Source organism: Palaemon carinicauda, chromosome 21, assembly GCF_036898095.1.
Source record: "Palaemon carinicauda isolate YSFRI2023 chromosome 21, ASM3689809v2, whole genome shotgun sequence".
Classification (NCBI taxonomy): Eukaryota; Metazoa; Arthropoda; class Malacostraca; order Decapoda; family Palaemonidae; genus Palaemon; species Palaemon carinicauda.
The window spans coordinates 86290139-86313675 of NC_090745.1; the positions used below are offsets into that span (position 1 = coordinate 86290139).

Here is a 23537-nt window from a genome sequence, read left to right on the forward strand (position 1 = left end):
TCACTGTCACTAGGCTCTGCCATTTATGAGCGGTCTTTAAACCTTTAAATAATTCAGAAGGGCGAATGGCTCATAGAGAGTCCTTCAGCAGGTCTACTCCTAACACCGACTTGTTCAGGAGAGCTATTATCTACTCCTACAGGGATACCACCTTTAGTTTAGGCAACTGTCCTCAGCTTCATATTTGTCCTTTAAGCCTGCCCCTAGGAACCAATTTCCCTATGAACATTACCAATGCTCTGGTCAGTGTTCTCAACTCTTCATCTATCAGGACCAAAATCAAAATTCCTTCAAATGATGGTATCCTAACTCAATACCAACAGTAGGAGACCAAACGTGAGGAAACCCCTGATCTCATGAAAGGAAGGTCTCATAGTCACTGTTCCTATTCCTACAGTTTTGTTTACTGGGGAGAGCTAGCACAAAGCATATGCCAGAAGTTCTGTGACCCAAAAGTTGATGAAGAACATACATCGTGCAGTGTTAAACAAGCACGATGAACACCTGGAGCCCATATCGAAATGCATTCTTGGTGAAGGAAGTATTTCTGATAAGTAACCTCTCATCCTGCGTAGGGTTGTGGTGACCGATGTGGTAACGTCCTTGACTGGTGAACGCAAAACTGTGTGGTTCGAGTCCGCTCAAACTCGTTGGTTTCTTTTGTCGATGCAATCTTACCATCCTTGTGAGCTACGAATGGGGCCTTTGGGGGAGTCTATAGGTCTATCTGCTGAGTCGTCAGCAGCTATTGCCTGGCCCTCCTTCGTCCTAGATTGGGCTTGGGCACTGATCATATGTATATATGGTCAGTCTCTAGGGCATTGTCCTGCTCGATAGGGCAATGTCACTGTCCCTTGCCTCTGCCATTCATGAGTGACCTTTAAACCTTTAAGAGGGATTTTCAGGTAAACACACTCAGTTCTCCTTCTCATGCAGCAGAAATGCTTCTTGCTCTGTGCAGATGACTGGTAATCAAAATATTTGCCACATGTCTAAACATGAATTTCTCAGTGTTCGGTTTTCCCGGTTCAGAACTATGGGAAGTATTCGGAGCCACTGTGTAACACACATGGGATCATGTTTATCCCATTCATTGATTTGTCGGCTAATCAACCGAGTGTTGATCACGCTAGGTGTCAGAATGGCCCTGGTGTCTCTCAGATAATCACATAGTGAATGGAATCTTGATCTGGTGGCAAGTTTAGACAAACTCCTAAGAGAACTACCCCTTTAAACAATTATTTGTCAGTCACAGTTTCAGATGTACCTTCAATCCGTGAAGGAGTTTGCACTTCACGGCAGGAGACTTTACAGCATCTCCTCTGAGTGAAGGGCTTTTTGCAAGAGACTGCCAGGAGATGTCTGAGGACCTATGACAGGGGTCGGCAGCTGTCTTCCAAGGAAGTGGACCATTTTCTGTGATTGGTGTCGTAGAAAGGCTACTTTTCTAGTTGTAGCTGCTCTAGGGCACATTGTGAACTTCCTTGTCCCTCGCTTCGCCAAGAAAAATGCCTTTTGGTCGTGGCTGGGAAAGGCTACTGCTCAGCTTTGACCGAAGTCTTTTGACAGAGGAATGTAGACCTTTGCTTCTTATGAGTAGTCTATACCCGTGAGGATCTTAAAGCAGTCATACCCAACCTGGGATCTTGGGGCCCCATAGTGAAGTGATGAGTATTCTCAAGTTGCATATGCATGTCCCATATGAACTATAGAGATGAGAGTGAGACAAAAATCTGACTCTCTAAACAGTCTTTCAGCTAACCTTAGCTTTAGCAAATTGAAAAGGAGAAATTTTAACATCCTGTATGTTGTTATTTATTCTGGAGGATGGAAAGAGGTCTCCTTACCTTGTTCCTGAGTTTGTGGTCAAGATTCATCTTTTTCATCTTTTCTCATGATGCATCCAGAGGGAATCAGAATGACAGACTTCTCGGTTTGTTAACTTAAAAGGACCTGGTGTTTCAGGCCTGAGCTCCAAAGACTGCTTAGCATCAGCAGGGTAGAGAGAAAAATATCTAAGAACACTGTTTCTTTCTAGCTGTGTTAGTCTATTAGTTATGCTTATCCTTCAACCAGGTAGGGTTAGAGATCCAAATCGAGCAAGGGCTCTCAAGTTAGGGTTGTTGGGTCCTCCTTGGCATACAGGAAGAACCTCTCAATGGCTCAGATATTAAGATTGGAGTCTGCTAATGCAGATTTCTTTTACCTCCCACTACCTGCAGGAGTAAACAAAGAAGTCATTGGGCACCTTTACCCTTGGTGCTCTGGTTGCTGCTCAACAGGTTAGGTAGCGAGCCAAACTCTCTCACGAGACAAGAGTCCGCTTGTCTATGGTAGCAGTTTTGTCCTAAGCCTAGAGTGAAAGGTAGAATGATGTCTTGTAACCTTTATTCCTCTCTCCTCTCTCTTGGGGGTGCAGCAGTCATGGCTACTAAGAGCTGGACTGGATGTCAGATGAAAAGGAGCTTCATAATAGGGCAACCTTTCTTTTCAGACTAGATTATCAAGAGTATTCCCCTTATCCTCCCAGACAAAGGGGAGGATTGATGGGAATGTATTCAAACCCATTTCTTATAGATGTAAATATATTCGGACAACATTTCATATAGGTTCTCCTGTGACTGATTTCCGTGTACACTTTGCAGGGGCCTTACACATTTGACATCTCCATGCTAGGACTCTTAGGAGGTTGGCAGAAGTCATCACTTTCGTTCCTATACAAGACCAGGTGCACTGATATTTCCTGGGAAAGTTAAACCAGCAAGATTTTGGTTAATAAGGACACACTCCCACTTATGGATGAGTCTCCGTTTAAAGAACGGGGATTTTGTAGATGTGTAGTAACAAATCATAGATTTTAAAACTTAGTTTGTATTTTCCCTAGCTATACAAACCCAAGTCCTTTATATTTTCCTTATATAAAGTTCCATAACTTCCAGGCCTAAGGTCAAAGGTGAGGGTCAAGCTGACTGACTGGTGGGTGGAGGTTATCTGCCATTCCCCAATAGTTATAACTATTTTTTTTTGATTTTTGATAACTATTTCACCTGCACTGAAGTCATAATCTTATTAAAAGACTCGGGTTTTTATAAATAGGAAAAATACAAATGATTTTGAAAAATATATTTTTCGATATTAATCTTACCCGATGATCATGTAGCTGTCAACTCTGTTGCCCGACAGAAATCTACGGTCGGGATACGCCAGCGATCGCTATACAGGTGGGGGTGTACACAACAGCGCCATCTGTGGTCAGGTACTCCAGTACTTCTTGTCAACACCACCTCAATTTTTCCTCTGTCGTGCCACCGGCTAGACCTACATGGATACGCTGTTGATTCTGGAGTTATTGTTCACGATTTGGTGATGTATTTGCTCTAGAGTTTAGCCTTCGCTATTCAGGAAGCTTTATCATTAGCTTAGCAAGTTTTTGGAATTAATTTGATTTAATTTTGGTGACGAAGAGAGTATGAACTCTCTGTCACTTTTAAATGGCCGACCCTTCCCTTAGACGGAAGTGTTGGTGTCGAAGAGAGTATAGACTCTCTTTCTTTATTTTGCTTAACAAAGTTATAGATTTATTTTATATCTCTCCGCCTTTTATAGGCCTCTTCGATTAACTTCCTTTTATTATAAACTTATTAAAATTAATTTTTATATTTGTTTATATGCGACCTTTCCTAATAGTAGGCGGTCTTTTCTTGGAACCGAAGTTAATTAACATTGAGCCCGTCATTTCGTTTTTACCTGTTAACATTTTATGCTATTTTAATGTTTTTGAAAGAATTTCTTTGATAGTCTCGTACTGTTTTCAAAGTTGAACTAACGTTTTGTTTTGTCTCTGCAGTTGTTGACGTTCAGAACGTTCAACTTGCGCTCTATCGTTACGATAGAGAGAGAGTATTCACGGTTTCACGTTGCAGTAAGAGTAAACCGATTCTAGCGTTTTGTTCATTCTTTCTTAGCTTAAATGGTTTTTAATTCTAATAAAGGAACTTTTTATTTGGGAAATCTTTCAGTTTTTTTTTTTTTTTTTTTCCTTTAACAATAATATGTTTTAACGATATATATAATTGGGCTCATCTCTCAGGTTCTAAGTCAAGAGAGAGAGAGAGAGAGATAGAGACGGAGGGAGAGAGAGGAGGATAAACGTTTCGTTCAAGCGGGTAACGTTGTTATCGTTTTTGCTCTTCTCCCTAGTCTCTTTAGGGGAAGAAGGTAAACGTTTCTAGAGTTTTATTCTTGTTCCCAGGCTTTATGCGGTGAGAGATTTTAAACGTAGTTTATTTGATCTAGTGTTTAGTCTCTTTTCCAGCCACTGAATTATTTATCTTTCATTATGTTTTTCTGTTACATTGTAATACTGTTTTCGCAATTACTAACTTTTAATGAAGGATAGAATTGCGTGTTTCAGGTACAAACCACTTAAAGTTTCGAGTTCAGTGAAATAAGTGCAAACAGAAAATCAAAAGTGATAAAGTGATAAGCGCAAAGTGTTACAGTGTTGCGTTCGAGGGTTCGTCTGTTCGTGCCAGTTGTTCGCCTAGTCTGGGACCTCTTACAAGCTCCCAAGCCCAGGGGAGAAGTAACGTCGAAGGACTTATGGGTTCATCAGGCCTTGATCGACGAACAGACGTTTCCCTCCGTGGTTTCGGGTGTAACCAACTCACGTAGCCGACGTGATCACCCCACCCACACAAAGACGAGAGAGCCCATTTATTCCTCGTCTGCGGAAGAGGTTTCTCGCAGAAACCATGGACCAAATTCTTGCAGCTTTTAAGTGCAAGTCGGTCCCTTCCGCGCAAGTCCAACTCCTAGGTGTAGCCATTAGCACTGGGTCAGTTCGGACTTGCTGCAGTACGACAACTGCACACCTCCCAGAGAGGCAAGGTGGTACCGCAACAGCCAGTAACTCCGTCTGTTGCCGCACCAGCTGTTTTAGACCCTCAGTCTCAACGGACAGTAGCTCCGTTTGTTGTTGTCTTTCATAGACCCTAGTGGTCCATGCTGCAGACTACGCAGTCTCAGCTTGCTCCTTCATACAGGAGTATCATGCTGGAAGGTTGACAATGTAGCCTGTTAACCTACAACCCGCCGAGGTTGTGCGCTCAGCAGATACTGCGGCTGCCTGCTCCCACCCTCCACCTGTGAGAGCTCCACCTCCGATGAGCAGTCCACCCTGCCAGACGTATGATGTTGAGGCTCCTCCTGCCTCCATGCGTGAGCTGCCGCATTGGGAGTTGCCAGGTACCAGCGCTATGCAGCAACCTCCACTTTCCTTGAGGCAGGAGCCTCTTGCTATGCGGCAACCTCCTCAACCCTTGAGGCAGGAGCCTCATGCTATGCGGCAACCTCCTCTACCCATGAGGCAGGAGCCTCATGCGTTGCGGCAACCTCCTCCATCCATGAGGCAGGAGCCTCATGCGTTGCGGCAACCTCCTCCATCCATGAGGCAGCAGCCTCATGCTATGCGGCAACCGCCTCAACCCTTGAGGCAGGAGCCTCATGCTATGAGGCATCCTCCTCAACCCATGAGGCAGGAGCCTCATGCTATGAGGAGCCTCATGCTATGCGGCATCCTCCTCAACCCATGAGGCAGGAGCCTCATGCTATGCGGCAACCTCCTCTACCCATGAGGCAGGAGCCTCATGCTAGGCGGCATCCTCCTCAACCCATGAGGCAGGAGCCTCATACTATGCGGCATCCTCCTCAACCCATGAGGCAGGAGCCTCATGCTATGAGGAGCCTCATGCTATGCGGCATCCTCCTCAAACCATGAGGCAGGAGCCTCATGCTATGCGGCAACCTCCTCAACCCATGAGGCAGGAGCCTCATACTATGCGGCATCCTCCTCAACACATGCGGCATGAGCCTCATCCCTTGCAGCATGAGCCTCATCCCATGCAGCATGAGCCTCATACCATGCAGCATGAGCCTCATCCCCTGCAGCATGAGCCTCATCCCATGCAGCATAAGCCGCATGCCATGCAACATGCTCTGCATACCTTACAGCATGCTCTACATACAGCATGCTCTGCATACAGCATGCTCTGCATACCTTACCGCATGCTCCTCAGTCACACATCTTTGGTTGTTGCCAACTCACAAGACTGTCAAGCAGTTTCATAACGTTGCCTTCTGGTCTGCTGCTTTTGCACCAGTGAAACCCTCACTGAGAGAACTTAGCTTTTCTCGGATATGGTTCCTGTAGATGAGAAAGTGCTATTCTCCCTCCTTCTGATATTCCCTTGAGGACTCTGTCATTTGGAGAGGAGCCTTAAGCTGCTTAGCCTCCTATGGACTTTTATTAAGCATAACATGCTTCCAGGGAGGGTAATGGTTCCGCTTCAGTCGCTAACCCCGTCTGTTGCCACACCTGCTCCCATAGACATAGAGCTTTGTTGCAAGACATGCAGTCCAAGCTTAGTCCTTTTTAGAGGATTTTTTTTTTTTTTTTGTTTATGGAGTCAGTGTGTCACTGGGAAGACGTTCAACAACCAGCAGAAGTGACTTGTTGTGACGCAGTGCGGCAACCTCAGCAACCCGATAAGGAGTTGTCTGTACGACCCAGACAGTCTAGACAGTTTCGGGTTGTCGCTGTACTTCCTCGCTTCCCCATGGTTGACAGTTCACAGACTGTGCAGCAGTACCATGATCTTGTGTCCGGCTCCGTCAGACGACTGGGTTTTAAGAGCTCCCACAAGTCGTCGCTGTCTGGAGATTCTCAGATGGACTATGGATCTGACCAAGGAACTGGGCCTCCTGGTCAATTTTGAGGAGTCCCAGCTCGTCCCATCCCAGACCATTGTCTACCTGGGTATGGAGCTTCAGAGTCGAGCTTTTCGGGCTTTTCCGTCGGCCCCAAGGATCTACCAAGCCCTAGAATGCATCCAGAGCATGCTGAGAAGGAACCGATGCTCAGTCAGGTAGTGGATGAGTCTAACAGGGACACTTTCATCGCTGGCCCTGTTCATCGAGTTAGGGAGACTCCACCTCCGCCCCCTTCAGTATCATCTAGCTGCTCACTGGATAAAGGACATGACGCTAGAGACGGTCTCAGTTCCTGTTTCCGAAGAGAGGAGGTCTACTCTCACGTGGTGAAAGAACAGCTTTCTTCTCAAGGAAGTCTACCTTTGGCTGTTCAGAAACCCGACCGCCGTCTCTTCTCGGACGCATCAGACACGGGCTGGGGTGCGACTTTGGACGGACAGGAATGCTCGGGAACATGGAATCAGGAGCAAAGGACACTTCCCATCAATTGCAAGGAGCTGTTGGCAGTTCATCTGGCCTTAATAAACTTCAAGTCCCTCCAGCTTAACAAGGTGGTGGAGGTGGACTCTGACAACACCACAGCCTTGGCTTACATCTCCAAGCAGGGAGGGACTCATTCGTGGAAGTTGTTCTAGATCGCAAGGGACCTCCTCATCTGGTCAAAAGATCGAAAGTTCACGCTGGTAACGAGGTTCATTCAGGGCGATATGAATGTCATGGCAGATCGCCTCAGCCGGAAGGGTCAGGTCATCCCCACAGAGTGGACCCTTCACAAGAATGTTTGCAGCAGACTTTGGGCCCTGTGGGGTCAGCCAACCATAGATCTGTTCGCTACCTCGATAACCTAGAGGCTCCCGTTGTATTGTTCTCCGATTCCAGACCCAGCAGCAGTTCACGTGGATGCTTTTCTGCTGGATTGGTCCCATCTCGACCTGTATGCATTCCCGCCGTTCAAGATTGTCAACAGGGTACTTCAGAAGTTCGCCTCTCGCAAAGGGACACGGCTGACGTTAGTTGGCTCCGCTCTGGCCCGCGAGAGAATGGTTCATAGAGGTACTGCAATGGCTGGTCGACATTCCCAGGACTCTTCCTCTAGGAGTGGACCTTCTACGTCAACCTCACGTAAAGAAGGTACACCCAAACCTCCACGCTCTTCGTCTGACTGCCTTCAGACTTTCGAAAGACTCTCAAGAGCTAGGGGCTTTTCGAAGGAGGCAGCCAGAGCGATTGCCAGAGCAAGGAGGACATCCACTCTCAGAGTCTATCAGTCTAAAGGGGAAGTCTTCCGAAGCTGGTACAAGGCCAATGCAGTTTCCTCAACCAGTACCACTGTAACCCAGATTGCTGACTTCCTGTTACATCTAAGGAACGTAAGATCCCTTTCAGCTCCTACGATCAAGGGTTACAGAAGTATGTTGGCAGCGGTTTTCCGCCACAGAGGCTTGGATCTTTCCACCAACAAAGATCTACAGGACCTCCTTAGGTCTTTTGAGACCTCAAAGGAACGTCGATTGTCCACTCCAGGCTGGAATCTAGACGTGGTCCTAAGGTTCCTTATGTCATCAAGATTTGAACCTCTCCAATCAGCCTCTTTTAAGGACCTCACATTAAAAACTCTTTTCCTCGTGTGCTTGACAACAGCTAAAAGAGTAAGTGAGATCCACGCCTTCAGCAGGAACATAGTTTTCACATCTGAAACGGCTACATGTTCCTTGCAGCTCGATTTTTTGCTAAAACGAGCTTCCTTCACGTCCTTGGCCTAAGTCGTTCGAGATCCCAAGCCTGTCCAACTTGGTGGGGAACGAACTGGAGAGAGTACTTTGCCCAGTTAGAGCTCTTAGGTACTATCTAAAAAGGTCATAACCTTTACGAGGACAATCAGAAGCCTTATGGTGTGCTATCAAGAAGCCTTCTCTTCCAAAGTCTAAGAACTCAGTTTCTTACTAATTCAGGCTTCTGATTAGGGAAGCACATTCTCATCTGAAGGAAGAAGACCTTGCTTTGCTGAAGGTAAGGACACATGAAGTGAGAGCTGTGGCTACTTCAGTGGCCTTCTAACAGAACCGTTCTCTGCAGAGTGTTATGGATGCAACCTATTGGAGAAGCAAGTCAGTGTTCGCATCATTCTATCTCAAAGATGTCCAGTCTCTTTACGAGAACTGCTACACCCTGGGACCATTCGTAGCAACGAATGCAGTAGTAGGCGGGGGCTCAGCCACTACATTCCCATAATCCCATAACCTTTTTAACCTTTCTCTTGAATACTTTTTATGGGTTGTACGGTCGGCTAAGAAGCCTTCCACATCCTTGTTGATTTGGCGGGTGGTCAATTCTTTCTTGAGAAGCGCCGAGGTTAAAGGTTGTGATGAGGTCCTTTAGTATGGGTTGCAGCCCTTTATACTTCAGCACCTAAGAGTCGTTCAGCATCCTAAGAGGACCGCTACGCTCAGTAAGGAAGACGTACTTAATAAAGGCAGAGTAATGGTTCAAGTCGTCTTCCTTACCAGGTACTTATTTATTTTATGTTATTTTTGAATAACTAATAAAATAAAATACGGGATACTTAGCTTCTTTGTTAACATGTATGCTGGTCTCCACCCACCACCCTGGGTGTGAATCAGCTACATGATCATCGGGTAAGATTAATATTGAAAAATGTTATTTTCATTAGTAAAATAAATTTTTGAATATACTTACCCGATGATCATGATTTAATTGACCCACCCTTCCTCCCCATAGAGAACCAGTGGACCGAGGAAAAAATTGAGGTGGTGTTGACAAGAAGTACTGGAGTACCTGACCACAGATGGCGCTGTTGTGTACACCCCCACCTGTATAGCGATCGCTGGCGTATCCCGACCGTAGATTTCTGTCGGGCAACAGAGTTGACAGCTACATGATCATCGGGTAAGTATATTCAAAAATTTATTTTACTAATGAAAATAACATTTTTTCCTTATTGTAATGTCAGATAGCCTTCAAAGTATGTATGACTTTTGAATAAGAAAGTTTGTAAATTGGTAAATAATCATAAGTTGATAGGATTTAATCAGAGGCTACTGGGTTATTGAAAATGTGGTAGTATTGTCATTAACTTAAACTGATTTTGCCAATGTACAAGTAAAATTTAGCTCGGGTACTTTGGCTCAAATAATTAAAGGTTTACAGTGCAGTACATATATTTTGAAACCAATTATTCTTGTGATGATTATATGTATCTCTTCTATCTCAGATACTTAATCCATTTGTAGTTTGATATAAAGTATCTATGTTAAGTCCATTTGTGGTGACCAGGCTGTACCATAACTCTCCTTCTTCCAGTTCATTCTTCACTAGAATTTGCTACACCAGTTTGACCACTAGTGTCTACTTGAATGGTAAGTATACTAATCTTGTTTGTGCTTTTGCTACATCCATTGAGTGATTATCCTAATGTTTGACCTATTATTATGCACAGAGCTTCACATATCCAAATTCTTTCTTCCTCTTTCATTAAACCCAAGGAACCTCATGAAAGGTTTTTCTGTTGAAAAGGTTGACATAAGTGTCACTTCATGTTGTATATATGACTGATCATTTTACCAATTGCTCTTAATTTATTTTATAATCTTAATAATTTTTCTTATTTGTATAGTTTTTTAATGTACTTCTCTGTATGTACTCTTTCCACACTTGAGTTGTTTTCCCTCATATCTTTTGGTCTTATGTACCTCCAAAAATATTTCATTACCGGGAAACCTCCCAGAACAATTATTTATAGTATAGTCTCATTATAAACCCACAAAGTTCTATAAATGCAAAGTTCCCTTTAATTATGTTTCAGTGATCATTCAGACTCTCCTCCTAGGAAGTCATGATCATGGTCACACAGTAATTATATTATCAAACACACTCTACAAATTTTGGACAATGGTCACCAAATATATTCATTAGGTTACACTAACATTGGCAACTTTAGGTGTCACGCCACATTTCTTGAGCTATTCTCACTTTTGTTCATCACAGGTACAGTATATACATACCATACCTCTAGTACTACACTGCATTTATTATTCATAAAAGAAATTTGTTCATTATTATCAATCAATACCCAATATTTTACACCGATGTAGTCAATTCTACCACAGCTGCTATGCATTTAAAACAGACTGCTTTAGGACTGTCCAAACATACTACATACATATTTCCATTCTCTTCCCTTACATGAATATCATGCATTCCTTTCACACCAGATGGTGTACATCCTTGAACCCCATTCATACTCAATTTCTGGATTTACATTACTGGTGGCATTTCCTTTCTCCTTTGCTGTACACCTTTGATATATGTCCTGCAGTATCACTGGGTGAATAATGACAAACTTGGGGATTTATTCATCTTAGAAAAATTACCATACTCCACATTTTCCACACAAAGTAATTATTTGCACTTTTCCCACACATATTTGCTTCATGTCCTCTTCTTCTACATTGTATACTTTTAATTGAATTTGCTATTGAACAGTCTTTCACATTGCGACTACAAAACCAAAATGTGCAATCACTGACCATGTACATTAGTTTTTTTTTTATATATATATATATACTTCTGTTACAACTGAAACATCTGTCATTTCTCCTTTCACTTCTTACTTGTCTTATGTTTGTCTCTCTTCATCCTAACATTCTCAGGACACTATGCTGTTCTCTACCATATCATTTTCTCGATCTTACTCGCCCATAATAATCATTTAAAAACTTGCCATTATATTGAGTGAGTTATTTATCATTGTATCACAGTACAATATATTTTTCAATATTAAACTTAGCCGGTGATCATATAGCTGTCAGCTCTGCTGCCCGACAGAAAAACCTAAGGACAAAATACGCCAGCGATCGCTATACAGGTGGGGGTGTACATCAACTGCGCCATCTGTCGAGCAGGTACTCAAGTACTCCATGTCAACACAGAACCAATTTTCTCTCTGTCGTGCCACTGGCAAGACCTACTAAATACGCTGTTACTAACTGGATTTGTTTTCACAACTATTTGGTGAAGTACACTATTCCAGTTTTGAGCTTTCGCTATGCAGGGGTTTTATCTTCATCTCAAAACTTGAACTCGTTTTGGATAGATTTAATTATGGTGACAAAGAGAGTATGGACTCTCTTTCACTTTTAAATGGCCGACCCTTCCCTTAGACGGAAGTGTGTTTAGGTTTTTAGTAATTTTGCTTAACACGTTTTAGATCTATATATTTTATATCTCTCCGCCTTTATTAGGCCTCTTCGATTAACTTTCCATTTATTATAAACATATAAAAATAAATTTTTATGTTTTGTTTATATGCGACCTTTCCTGATAGTAGGCGGTCCTAACTTGGAACCGAAGTTAATCAACGTTGAGCCCGTTATATCGTATTTAGCCTTTAAAGAATTTAAAACTTTTTAAATTTAATGTTTTATGAAAGAATTTCTTTGATAGTCTTCGTACTGTTTTCAAAGATGAACTAACGTTTAGTTTTTTACTCTACGCAGTTGTTGACGTTCAGGACGTTCAACATGCGCTCTATCGTTACGATAGAGAGAGAGTGTATCACGGTTTCACTTTGCAGTAAGAGTAAATCGATTCTGACGTTTCGTTCATTCTTTCTTAGCTTAAATGGTTTAAATTCTAAATTAAAGGAACTTTTTATTTGGAAAACCTTTCAGTTTTTTCCTTTAGCCAAATAACATGTTTTTTTTTTGACGATATATAATTGGGCTCTTCTCTCAGGTGCGAAATCAAGAGAGAAAGAGAGTGAGAGATAGAGACGGAGGGAGAGAGAGGAGAAAAAAACGTTCCGTTCAAGCGGGTAACGTTGTTCTCGTGTTACTCTACTCCCTAGTCGCTGTACGGGGAAGAAGGTAAAACGTTTCTAGGGTTTTATTCTTGTCCCCAGGCTATGTGCGGTGAGAGATTGTAAACGTAGTTTATTTGAACTAGTGTTTAGTCTCTTTCCCAGCCACTGAATTCTTTATCTTTATATATGTTTTCTGTTTTTTGCTAGTATTAATGAGCTGCATTATACGACTGATTTCGCAATTACTACCTTTTAATGAAGGGTAGAATTGCGTGTTTCAGGTAGAAATCAGTAAAAGTTTCGATTTCAGTGAAATAAGTGCAAAACAGAAAATCGAAGTGATAAAGTGATATGCGCAAAGTGTTACAGTGTTGCGTCCGAGGGTTCGTCTGTTCGTGCCTGTCGTTCACCTAGTCCGGGACCTCTTGCAAGCTCCCAAGCCCAGGGGAGAAGTAATGTCGAACGACTTATGGGTTCGTCAGGCCTTGATCAACGAACAGACGTTTCCCTCCGTGGTTTCGGGCGTATCTACCCAAGATCGCCCCACCCACACAAAGACGAGAGAGCCCATTTACTTCTCGTCTGCGGAAGAGGTTTCTCGTAAGAAAACATGGACCAAGGTCTCGCAGCTTATTAAGTCGGTCCCTTCCGCGCAAGTCCAACGGCCCAGTTGTAGCCACTGGGTCAGTTCGGACTCGCTGCAGTCTTCCGACGACTGCTCACCTCCTAAGAGAGGCAAAGCGGTACCGCAACAGGCAGTAACACCGTCTGTTGCCGCACCTGCTGCTGTAGACCCTAAGTGGTCTTTGCTACAGTCTATGCAGACACAGTTAGCATCTTTTATGCAGGAGTATCGTGCGGAGAAGGTTGACGCTGCACCCGTTAGCCTACAACCAACCACGGTTGTGCGTACAGTAGACGCTGACGCTACCTGCTCCCGCACTCCGGCTGTGAGAGTTCCACCACCCATGCGCAGTGTACCCTGCCAGCCGCACGTTGACGTTCACAGACGCACGGAACCCTCCGTTGACGTTCGCGAGTTACAACAACAACCTAAGTTGTTTTGTTTTGACGCGGTGCGTCAACCTCCGCATTCTAGAGTGGTTTTGACTACTCAGTATAGACAGTCAAAGCAGTCTCGAGTGAACACTGTATGTCCTCACGCACCTGTTGTGGTTGACAGTTCAGTTGTTGACAGTTCACAGACTGTCAAGCAGTTACATGACGTTGCCTCCTGGTCTGCTACTAATGCACCAGTGCTGTATGTCCTCACGCACCTGTTGTGGTTGACAGTTCAGTTGTTGACAGTTCACAGACTGTCAAGCAGTTACATGACGTTGCCTTCTGGTCTGCTACTAATGCACCAGTGAGAGACTCACTGAGATTACCTAGCTTTTATCGGACAAGGTTCCTGTAGATGAGAAAGTGCTGTTCTCCCTCCTACTGATATTCCTTTGAGGACTCTGTCATTTGGAGAGGAGCCTTAAGCTGCTTAGCCTCCTATGGACTTTAATTAAATCATGATGATTTTTTTAAGGATCTTCGTCCGGATCTTGTAACTGCTGCTCCTCGTTCGCCTAAACGTCAGAACTTACACTAGGCCTAGCTACTTCGAAGCCGTTGTTGTTAAGCTAGTGCTCTCTCGCTCTCCTAGAGAGCGTTACGTTGGCTAGGCGACTGTTTTTGCACCAGGAGGAGTTTTAGGGATACAGCCTTTGATTTCCCTTCTTTTAAACTGGCTTATAGAGCGAGAGTCTGATAGGACTCGAGAGAAGTTCTCGGCTTGGGAGTTCATGCCTCTGCCCAGATAGACTTCTCAATTCTGGTAGACTCGCCCTGGCGCCTAGCCAGGAGACGCTCCAAGTTGTTTACAGGTCAACTTCTCACTTTTGTCGAGCCTTTGAAGTTTTGCTGTACTATTATGTCACACATAACAAGGCTTCCAGGGATGGTAAATGGTTCCGCCTCAGTCGCTAACCCCGTCTGTTGCCACACCTGCTCCCGTAGACCCTAAATGGGCTTTGCTGCAAGACATGCAGTCCAAGCTTGTGTCCTTGATAGAGGACTTAAATACGGAGAAGAACCTTCTGGCCAACAACCTTCCAACCGGTTGGTTGTGCGCCCTGTTGACGCTGAGGTATCCTGCTCGCGTCTGCCAGTTGAGGTGGTTCCTCCACCGATGCGACCCAGTGTGGGTTGCCAGTCGCACGTTGACGTTAAGCGACGCTCGGAGATGGTTGTTGACGTTCAGTGTGTCACTAGGAAGACGTTCAACAACCAGCAGAGGTGACTTGTTGTGACCCAGTGCGTCAACCTCAGCAACCCGGTAGGGTGTTGACTGCACAGCCCAGACAGTCTAGACAGTTTCGGGTTGACGCTGCACTTCCTCGCGCACCCATGGTTGTTGACAGTTCACAGACTGTGCAGCAGTGCCATGATATTGCGTCCGGCTCCGTCATGCATCCTCCAGTGCGACCGGATTCAGCGAGTCAGACGTTGCCCACTCCGTTGCCGTTTCCTCATCAGTTTCGGATGAGGAACCCTCTGATGAGGACGTTGCTGAACAAGACGATCAACCCCCAGCCCTGCTATCCATCCAGAAGATGCTGAAGAAGGAACGCTGCCCAGTCAGGCTGTGGATGAGTCTGGTAGGGACACTGTCATCCGTGGATCAATTTGTGTCACTAGGAAGACTACACCTCCGTCCTCTTCTAGCCTATACCATCTAGCTTTTCACTGGAAAAAGGACAAGACGCTAGAAGCGGTCTCGATCCCGGTTTCCGGAAAGATAAAGTCTGGTCTGACTTGGTGAAAGGACTATATCAACCTTAGAGAGGGTCTTCCCCTGACTGTTCAGACTCCCAACCACGTTCTCTTCTCGGACGCATCGGACGTAGGCTGGGGTGCGACATTAGACGGTAGGGAATGCTCGGGATTATGGAACTCGAGTCAAAGGACAATGCATTTCAACTGCAAGAAGCTACTGGCAGTACGTCTGACCTGGAAAAGCTTCAGGTCTCTCCTTCAAGGCAAAGTGGTGGAGGTGAACTCGGACAACACCACGGCTTTGGCGTACATCTCCAAGCAAGGAGGGACCTACTCTCTGACATGGTACGAGATCGCAAGGGACCTCCTCACCTGGTCAAAAGGTCTAGACATTTCACTAGTAACGAGGTTCATCCAAGGCAACTTGAATGTCATGGCAGATTGTCTCATTCGGAAGGGACAAATAATTCCAACAGAATGGACCCTCCACAAGGATGTATGCAAGAGACTTTGGGCCACCTGGGGCCAGCCAACCATAGATCTCTTCGCAACCTCGATGACCAAGAGGCTCCCAATATTTTGCTCACCAATCCCGGACCCAGCAGCAGTTCATATAGATGCCTTTCTACTAGATTGGTCACATCTAGATCTATATGCATTCCCTCCGTTCAAGATTGTCAACAAGGTACTGCAGAAGTTCGCCTCTCACGAAGGGACAAGGTTGACGCTAGTTGCTTCCCTCTGGCCCGCGAGAGAATGGCTCACCGAGGTACTTCGATGGCTAGTAGACGTTCCCAGAACACTTCCCCTAAGGGTGGACCTTCTACGTCAGCCACGCGTAAAGAAGGTACACCAAGGCCTCCACGCTCTTCGTCTGACTGCCTTCAGACTATCGAAAGACTCTCGAGAGCTAGAGGCTTTTCGAAGGAGGCAACCAGAACGATTGCTAGAGCAAGGAGAACATCCACCCTTAGAGTCTACCAATCGAAGTGGGAAATCTTCCGAAACTGGTGCAAGTCAGTATCCGTATCCTCGACCAGTACCTCTGTAACTCAAATAGCTGACTTTCTCTTATATCTGAGGAAAGAACGATCTCTTTCAGCTCCCACTATCAAGGGTTACAGAAGCATGTTGGCATCAGTCTTCCGTCACAGAGGCTTAGATCTTTCCAACAATAAAGATCTACAGGACCTCCTTAAGTCTTTTGAGACCACGAAGGAGCGTCGTTTGGTTACACCTGGTTGGAATTTAGACGTGGTACTAAGATTCCTTATGTCAGACAGGTTCGAACCGCTACAATCAGCCTCCCTGAAAGATCTCACCTTTAAGACTCTTTTCCTGATATGCTTAGCCACAGCTAAAAGAGTCAGTGAGATTCATGCCTTCAGCAAGAACATCGGGTTCTCATCCGAAACGGCTTCATGTTCTACAACTTGGTTTTCTAGCCAAACACGAGCTGCCTTCTCGGCCTTGACCAATATCGTTCGATATTCCAAACTTTTCGTATGGTTGGAAATGAACTAGAAAGAGTCTTATGTCCTGTAAGAGCTCTTAAGTTCTATTTAAAAACCTTTACGAGGCCCGTCTGAAGCTTTATGGTGTTCAGTTAAGAATCCATCTTTGCCTATGTCAAAGAATGCTTTATCCTATTTTATCAGACTGTTAATACGAGAAGCTCATTCCCATCTGAATGAGGAAGACCAAGCTTTGCTGAAGGTAAGGACACACGAAGTTAGAGCTGTCGCAACTTCCGTGGCCTTTAAACAAAATAGATCTCTGCAAAGTATATTCGACGCAACCTATTGGAAAAGCAAATCAGTGTTCGCGTCTTTTTATCTTAAGAATGTCCAGTCTCTTTACGAGAACTGCTACACTCTGGGACCATTCGTAGCAACGAGTGCAGTAGTGGGTGAGGGCTCAACCACTACAATTCCCTAATTCCATAACCTTTTTTAATCTTTCTCTTGAAATGTTTTATTATTGTTTTTGGGTTGTCCGGAAGGCTAAGAAGCCTTTCGCATCCTACTTGATTTGGCGGGTGGTCAAAGTCATTTCTTGAGAAGCGCCTAGATTAGAGGTTTTGATGAGGTCCTTTAGTATGGGTTGCAACCCTTCATACTTCAGCTCCTAGGAGTCGCTCAGCATCCTATGAGGATCGCGAGGCTCAGTAAGGAAGACGTACTTAAAAAGGCAGAGTAATTGTTCAAGTCGACTTCCTTACCAGGTACTTATTTATTTTATGTTTGTTATTTTGAATAACTGCTAAAATGAAATACAAAATACTTAGCTCATAATAATGTCAACATGTAATGCTGGTCTCTACCCACCCCCCTGGGTGTGAATCAGCTATATGATCACCGGCTAAGTTTAATATTGAAAAATGTTATTTTCATTAGTAAAATAAATTTTTGAATATACTTACCCGGTGATCATATATTAAAGGACCCTCCTTTCCTCCCCAATAGAGACCCAGTGGGCCGAGGAGAAAATTGGTTCTGTGTTGACATGGAGTACTTGAGTACCTGCTCGACAGATGGCGCAGTTGATGTACACCCCCACCTGTATAGCGATCGCTGGCGTATTTTGTCCTTAGGTTTTTCTGTCGGGCAGCAGAGCTGACAGCTATATGATCACCGGGTAAGTATATTCAAAAATTTATTTTACTAATGAAAATAACATATTTTTATTGATTTCGTCAAGTATGGCACTTGCATGAGATAGGCTCATCTATTTAAAATTAAATAATGAAATAGTAGTTATTCCTATGCAGATACAAATTCTGAGTCATATATATGGGGGTACCGGCTAGTCATGTTTTCTACAACCGGCCAATCAAAGAAAAAATGGTTTGATTGCACCATGCTTCGTTTTGGAAGCATTACTGCATTCTAGAGAATTAAGATTATTCAAATAGTTAATTGTGCTTTAATAAAACATTTATGTACTTTTGTTTCAATTTTCAGGTGTATTAATATTAGGTAAAGCAAACAATAAAATAGCCTACTGTAAATTACGTTGTAAACTAGGGCATCCGAAATAAATTGCATTGGAATTGATGTGATCCATTTTGGATATCATAGTGTACACTACCAAATTATTTGTTTGTAAATTAATACAGTACCATAATGTACTGCTGGGTAAAGTATACTGTACAGTACGGTATAACAGTGAATCAATTCGATCTAGAATATACTGTAGAATGGTTTACTTTACAGTGCATACGAAAAGACTTTATCACGATAAAACCAAGGTCTATAGATGTAAAGTCGGCCAGACAGCGGTACGATTTAAGCCACGTCTGCGCATGACGTCACTCCGGCCATAGAGTTAAAGGAACCCTTGCGTATTTACCTTTGTTTGTATACTCTTTACCCTTTTCTTATTTGATATTCTCTCTCTCTCTCTCTCTCTCTCTCTCTCTCTCTCTCTCTCTCTCTCTCTCTCTCTCTCTCTCTCGCTCTCTCTCTCTCTCTCTCTCTCTCTCTCTCTCTCTCTCTCTCTCTCTCTCTCTCTTAGAAATTGGAATTTTTTTTTACCAAATTACTCGTTGCATCATTAGAGAAAACATGAAATAAAATAACTTCATTTCATTTCTTATATAAAGGTATAAATAAGATATAATTTACAATTACATAAATAATTTCTCTATTTACGATGTTTCTACATTACAATTTTCATATATAAAGGAAATATAATTTACAGTTTCATAAGTTGTCAATTTATTAACAATGTTTCCACTACATAATTTTTTAATATGAATGAAATATAATTTGTAGGTTCACAAATAAGTTATGAATTTATTTACAATGTTTCTATTATAAAATTCTCAAATATAGATGAAATATAATTTTCAGGTTCATGAATAAATTAATAATTTACTTACAAAATCTCTTATTTAACAATTTTCATATATTTCCTATTCATACTTCTGCAATCTCTTGACTTTTTTTTTTTACTGAAATCAATTTTTCTGTTTAAATGTCTAATTCTGTAGAATACAGATATTTTTGCAAAGAAATATATAATATCAGCCGGTAAGGTAATTCCAGCAAGTTTCATCTCGTCAGCAAGAGTTCTTATACAATTATTTCCCGCTCTTAATTTTTCACCATGGACAGCTAAAAAGATTTCTCTCATCTTGCTTAATTGGGAAAAGAAAGAATCTGAGGGTACACGTGGACCACCTCTGTTCATTACATCTATCCAACATTTATCATCTGCAACCACACCTGACCTTTGTTTTCCTTATTCAGGATATTTCAATGAAAATTTTTTAACTAAATTACCTCCTATATACCTAAGATTCCTTCTCTGTTACAGAACTCAGTGTACTTGCAGGTATTTCATTCTCTTTCCGTGTTTCAGTTAATTCAAGAATCCCATCACCTTCTGCTATCAATGATTCTTGATTAAATTCAGTATCTCTTAAGATGAGACTGGTAAGACAAATTTCCAAGGCAATTTCTCGTTGTTATCTGATGTTTTCCCCTGTATAGATGAACACTTGGGCACTAATGTATTAGACAGGTAGTCTTTGTCAGGGCTACTACTTTCCATAACAAATATTTTTTCAGTCTGTATTTAAAATTTACTGCGTTAGGATGATCATGTGTGCCACTCATCTGCCTAATACAAGCAATTAAATGCTCCAGACTGTCTTGATTAAGCCTCCTTGTTAGGGTATACAGTGAACCCTCGCTACTTCGCGGTTCGACCATCGCGGATTCACCACTTCGCGGATTTTTTCCATAACCCATATATATACAGTAATATATATATATATATATATATATATATATATATATATATATATATATATATATATATATATATATATATATATATATATGTATGCATGTATTTATGTATATATGTAGGTATGTATATGTGTATACATATAAATATATATATATACACACACACACACACACACACACACATATATATATATATATATATATATATATATATATATATATATATATATATATATATATATATATATATATATATATATATATATATATCTAAAGTAGGAAGATGTGATGTAGTTCTAAGGGAAAAGTATGGGAAATATGTCTGGGTAATAAGCAAAGCTCTACCTCCAGTTTGTTTCTTCATTATGATCAGAGATAAATGTAAACAAAACATTGGTTGCCATTTTTTATCGTGCTTTTTAGCGTGTTTAGGAAATGCATGATATAAAATCACCTTTAATATTTGTGCCTGTTTTAGTTTAGGGTACTGTAGTACATGCATTAAGTGTTCTGTACATTAAAGGGTAGTTTGTTAACAGAACTACATACAAGGGAAGGTTTTAAAAGTCTGAATATACATGTTGAATAAATAGGTAAATATGGTGTCACTACTTCGCGGATTTTCACCTATCGCGGCCGCGACTGGAACCTATCTACCGCGATAAACGAGGGTTCACTGTAATCGACTTCATAAGACGTCTTGAGCATTTCAAACAAGACTAGAAGAGACTAGTAAGATAAAATTATTCCTTTTTGAAATGGATAGATATTTTTTTCCTAGCAATCTATTGATTTTGTTACTGAAAACTTTTATCACTCGCAGTTTTGACATGATGTCAATAATTTTGTTCATAACACTTGTCTGATACTCCAAATTTATACCGAAAGCACATCTAGTAGGTTTGTCGCCTTTCATGGATGAAGTATTCATAATGTCAAACCATTCATCCATTAACAATATGAACTGACCTGTTGCTTCCCTTTCATTAATATTGAAAAGCCCCTTTTTACCTAGAAAACTAAGAGCATTACCACAACTTCTTGACAGCAAGTGTGCAGCATATTTAACCCGCTGCCGTTCTGACCCTTGAACGTTTAAGTGAATCCGACTTATTTTGTAAGCCAATCCATACTCTGTTTTAGATTGCATCACCATTTCTTTTATCGGATGATCGGAAATTATATCCCTGTTTGTAAACGTGAACCCAAAATCTAGATTATTCCTGACTAACTTGAGTAAATGAGGAGCATCTGCAAAAAGGAATATTTGTCTGTTTGCACATGGATCCTGGATAGATGTTTTCGTACATAAAGGGTCGATTCCAAATTTTTTTCCATAACCCAAGATTGCAGGGCCCTAAATCATGCACTATTTCCACCACTGGATAACCTGTGTATTCCACTTCCTTTATGAAATCAATTATTTTTTCCTGCATATTAGATTCGTCGAAATCAAAGTACAGTATATTGGTTGTTTCCATTTACCTATCAACACTAAACATTACCACTTGCGCTCTCATTTGTGGTTTATATGATATGTCAGTGCTCTTGTCATAGCACCATTCACTCACTATACTCATCTCGTCAAATGACAATACAGTTAATCGTTCTCGTTCACTAAAAGTTTCAGAATTTGACTTCATCAAAGCCAACACTGATGATAGGATTCCTGGTTCACCTTTGGCTTGGCCAGGATTCATAATCCTGGGCTTATCGAGACTGACGTCACCAATCGAGACCTTTAAATTATAATCTGGGCACCGGCTGACCTTACATATATAGACCTTGGATAAAACATTGCGTAGCCGCACATCTACGTACGCTCTCTCTCTCTCTCTCTCTCACTCTCTCTCTCTCTCTCTCTCTCTCTCTCTCTCTCTCTCTCTCTCTCTCTCTCTCTCTCTCTCTCTCTCTCTCTCTCTCTCTATATTTTTCCTTTTAATCTTATGACATATGCTATGACATATGCACATCAAACACATTAGCGATTTATTTTTCTTTTATTTTGGTTAATAAATAACAGATCGTAATATATTTTATCATTTTAGTATGATAATTATTTATTTAAGATTAATTTTATGTCAATAAGTACATATTTAAGTTGAAAATCACAACGAACTGTACTGTGTGGTATGTACAAATGCACAATGCTATGTATGCATATCAAATGCATTGGTGATTTATTTTTCTTTCATTTCGGTAAATAAATACACAGATCGTAACATAGTTTTTCCTTTCATTCTAGTGGTTATTTATTTATAAATAATTTTAAATCAATAAGTAGATATTAAAGTTAAAATAAAATAACGAACAGTACTTCCTGGTTTGTACGAAAACACATTGCTACTACACATTTCAAACACATTAGCGATTTATTTTTTCTTTCTTTCATTTCGGTAATTAAATAAAAGATTGTAACATATTTTTCCATTTAATCTAATGGTTATTTATTTGCAATTATTTTTTTTATCAATAAGTACAGACTCAAGTTTAAAAAAATAATGAACGGAACTTTCTGGTATGTAGGGACTCACAATGCTACTTCGCATATCAAACACATTAGCGATTTATTTTTTTTTATTTCGATAAATAAGTACGTATTAGATTGTAAAATATTTTTTTCTATGAATGTCATGCTTATTTCTTTACATTTAATTGTACAGTATATGGTTTTCATAGAATTTGGTTAAAGCTGCTAATATCTCTCTCTCTCTCTCTCTCTCTCTCTCTCTCTCTCTCTCTCTCTCTCTCTCTCTCTCTCTCTCTCTCTTTCTCTCAGCTGTAATAAATAATTTCCTAAGCTTTATAATCAAGCACTGCAGAGCTAAAAACTATAAAATTTTGTGCATCAGCAACATGAAGGAAACTCCGGTTAATGTTATGCAATTCAACTCGCAGTACAAGTAAATGAAATATGAGAGAAGCATTTCAAATAAAACTATTGAAATTAGTATGCTAATTGGAAAATGACGATAAAAGATTTCAATTCATCTCATATTCCTTCCATATGAGAATTATGTAAGGAAACGCGTTCTCTGACTGTTCATTTAATGAAAAGCAAACAAAAACCTAAACCTTTCGTACACATGATATAAGAAACCAAAGAAAAAATAATTGTAACACTGAGTGGATCAAGAAATAATTGTTTCTTTTAGTAAATATGAAATATCCTTCAGTAGCATGCCTTAATAATAAGGGAGTTATTTGATCCAAAAATTGAGGCTGACGACGGACTAAGCAGGGTTGATCAGCTGATTTGAATGTAAACAATGCATAAGATTATAATTGACTGTTTTTAATTATAAATACAATACAAGAATGTGAATATTACATGCATTTTTATTGGATATAGTTAAGTGAAACAGGGAGAACAGTGAGAGAGAAGGATGAAACAATATGACAAAGGGATCCAAAGACTTGAG

General features: G+C 41.5%; 1 protein-coding gene across 8 annotated transcripts in view; it reads left to right on the forward strand.

Annotated features, from left to right (window-relative positions):
- The window catches only part of MED18 (mediator complex subunit 18), a 189920-nt gene that overhangs the window by 159798 nt on the left and 6585 nt on the right, over window positions 1-23537 (forward strand). For all 8 annotated transcript variants that reach the window (XM_068345072.1, XM_068345077.1, XM_068345074.1 and 5 more), the window contains one exon: window positions 10093-10148. The gene's annotated coding sequence lies outside the window, so the exon portion shown is untranslated. Of the gene's footprint in view, window positions 1-10092; window positions 10149-23537 lie in introns of those variants that run through there.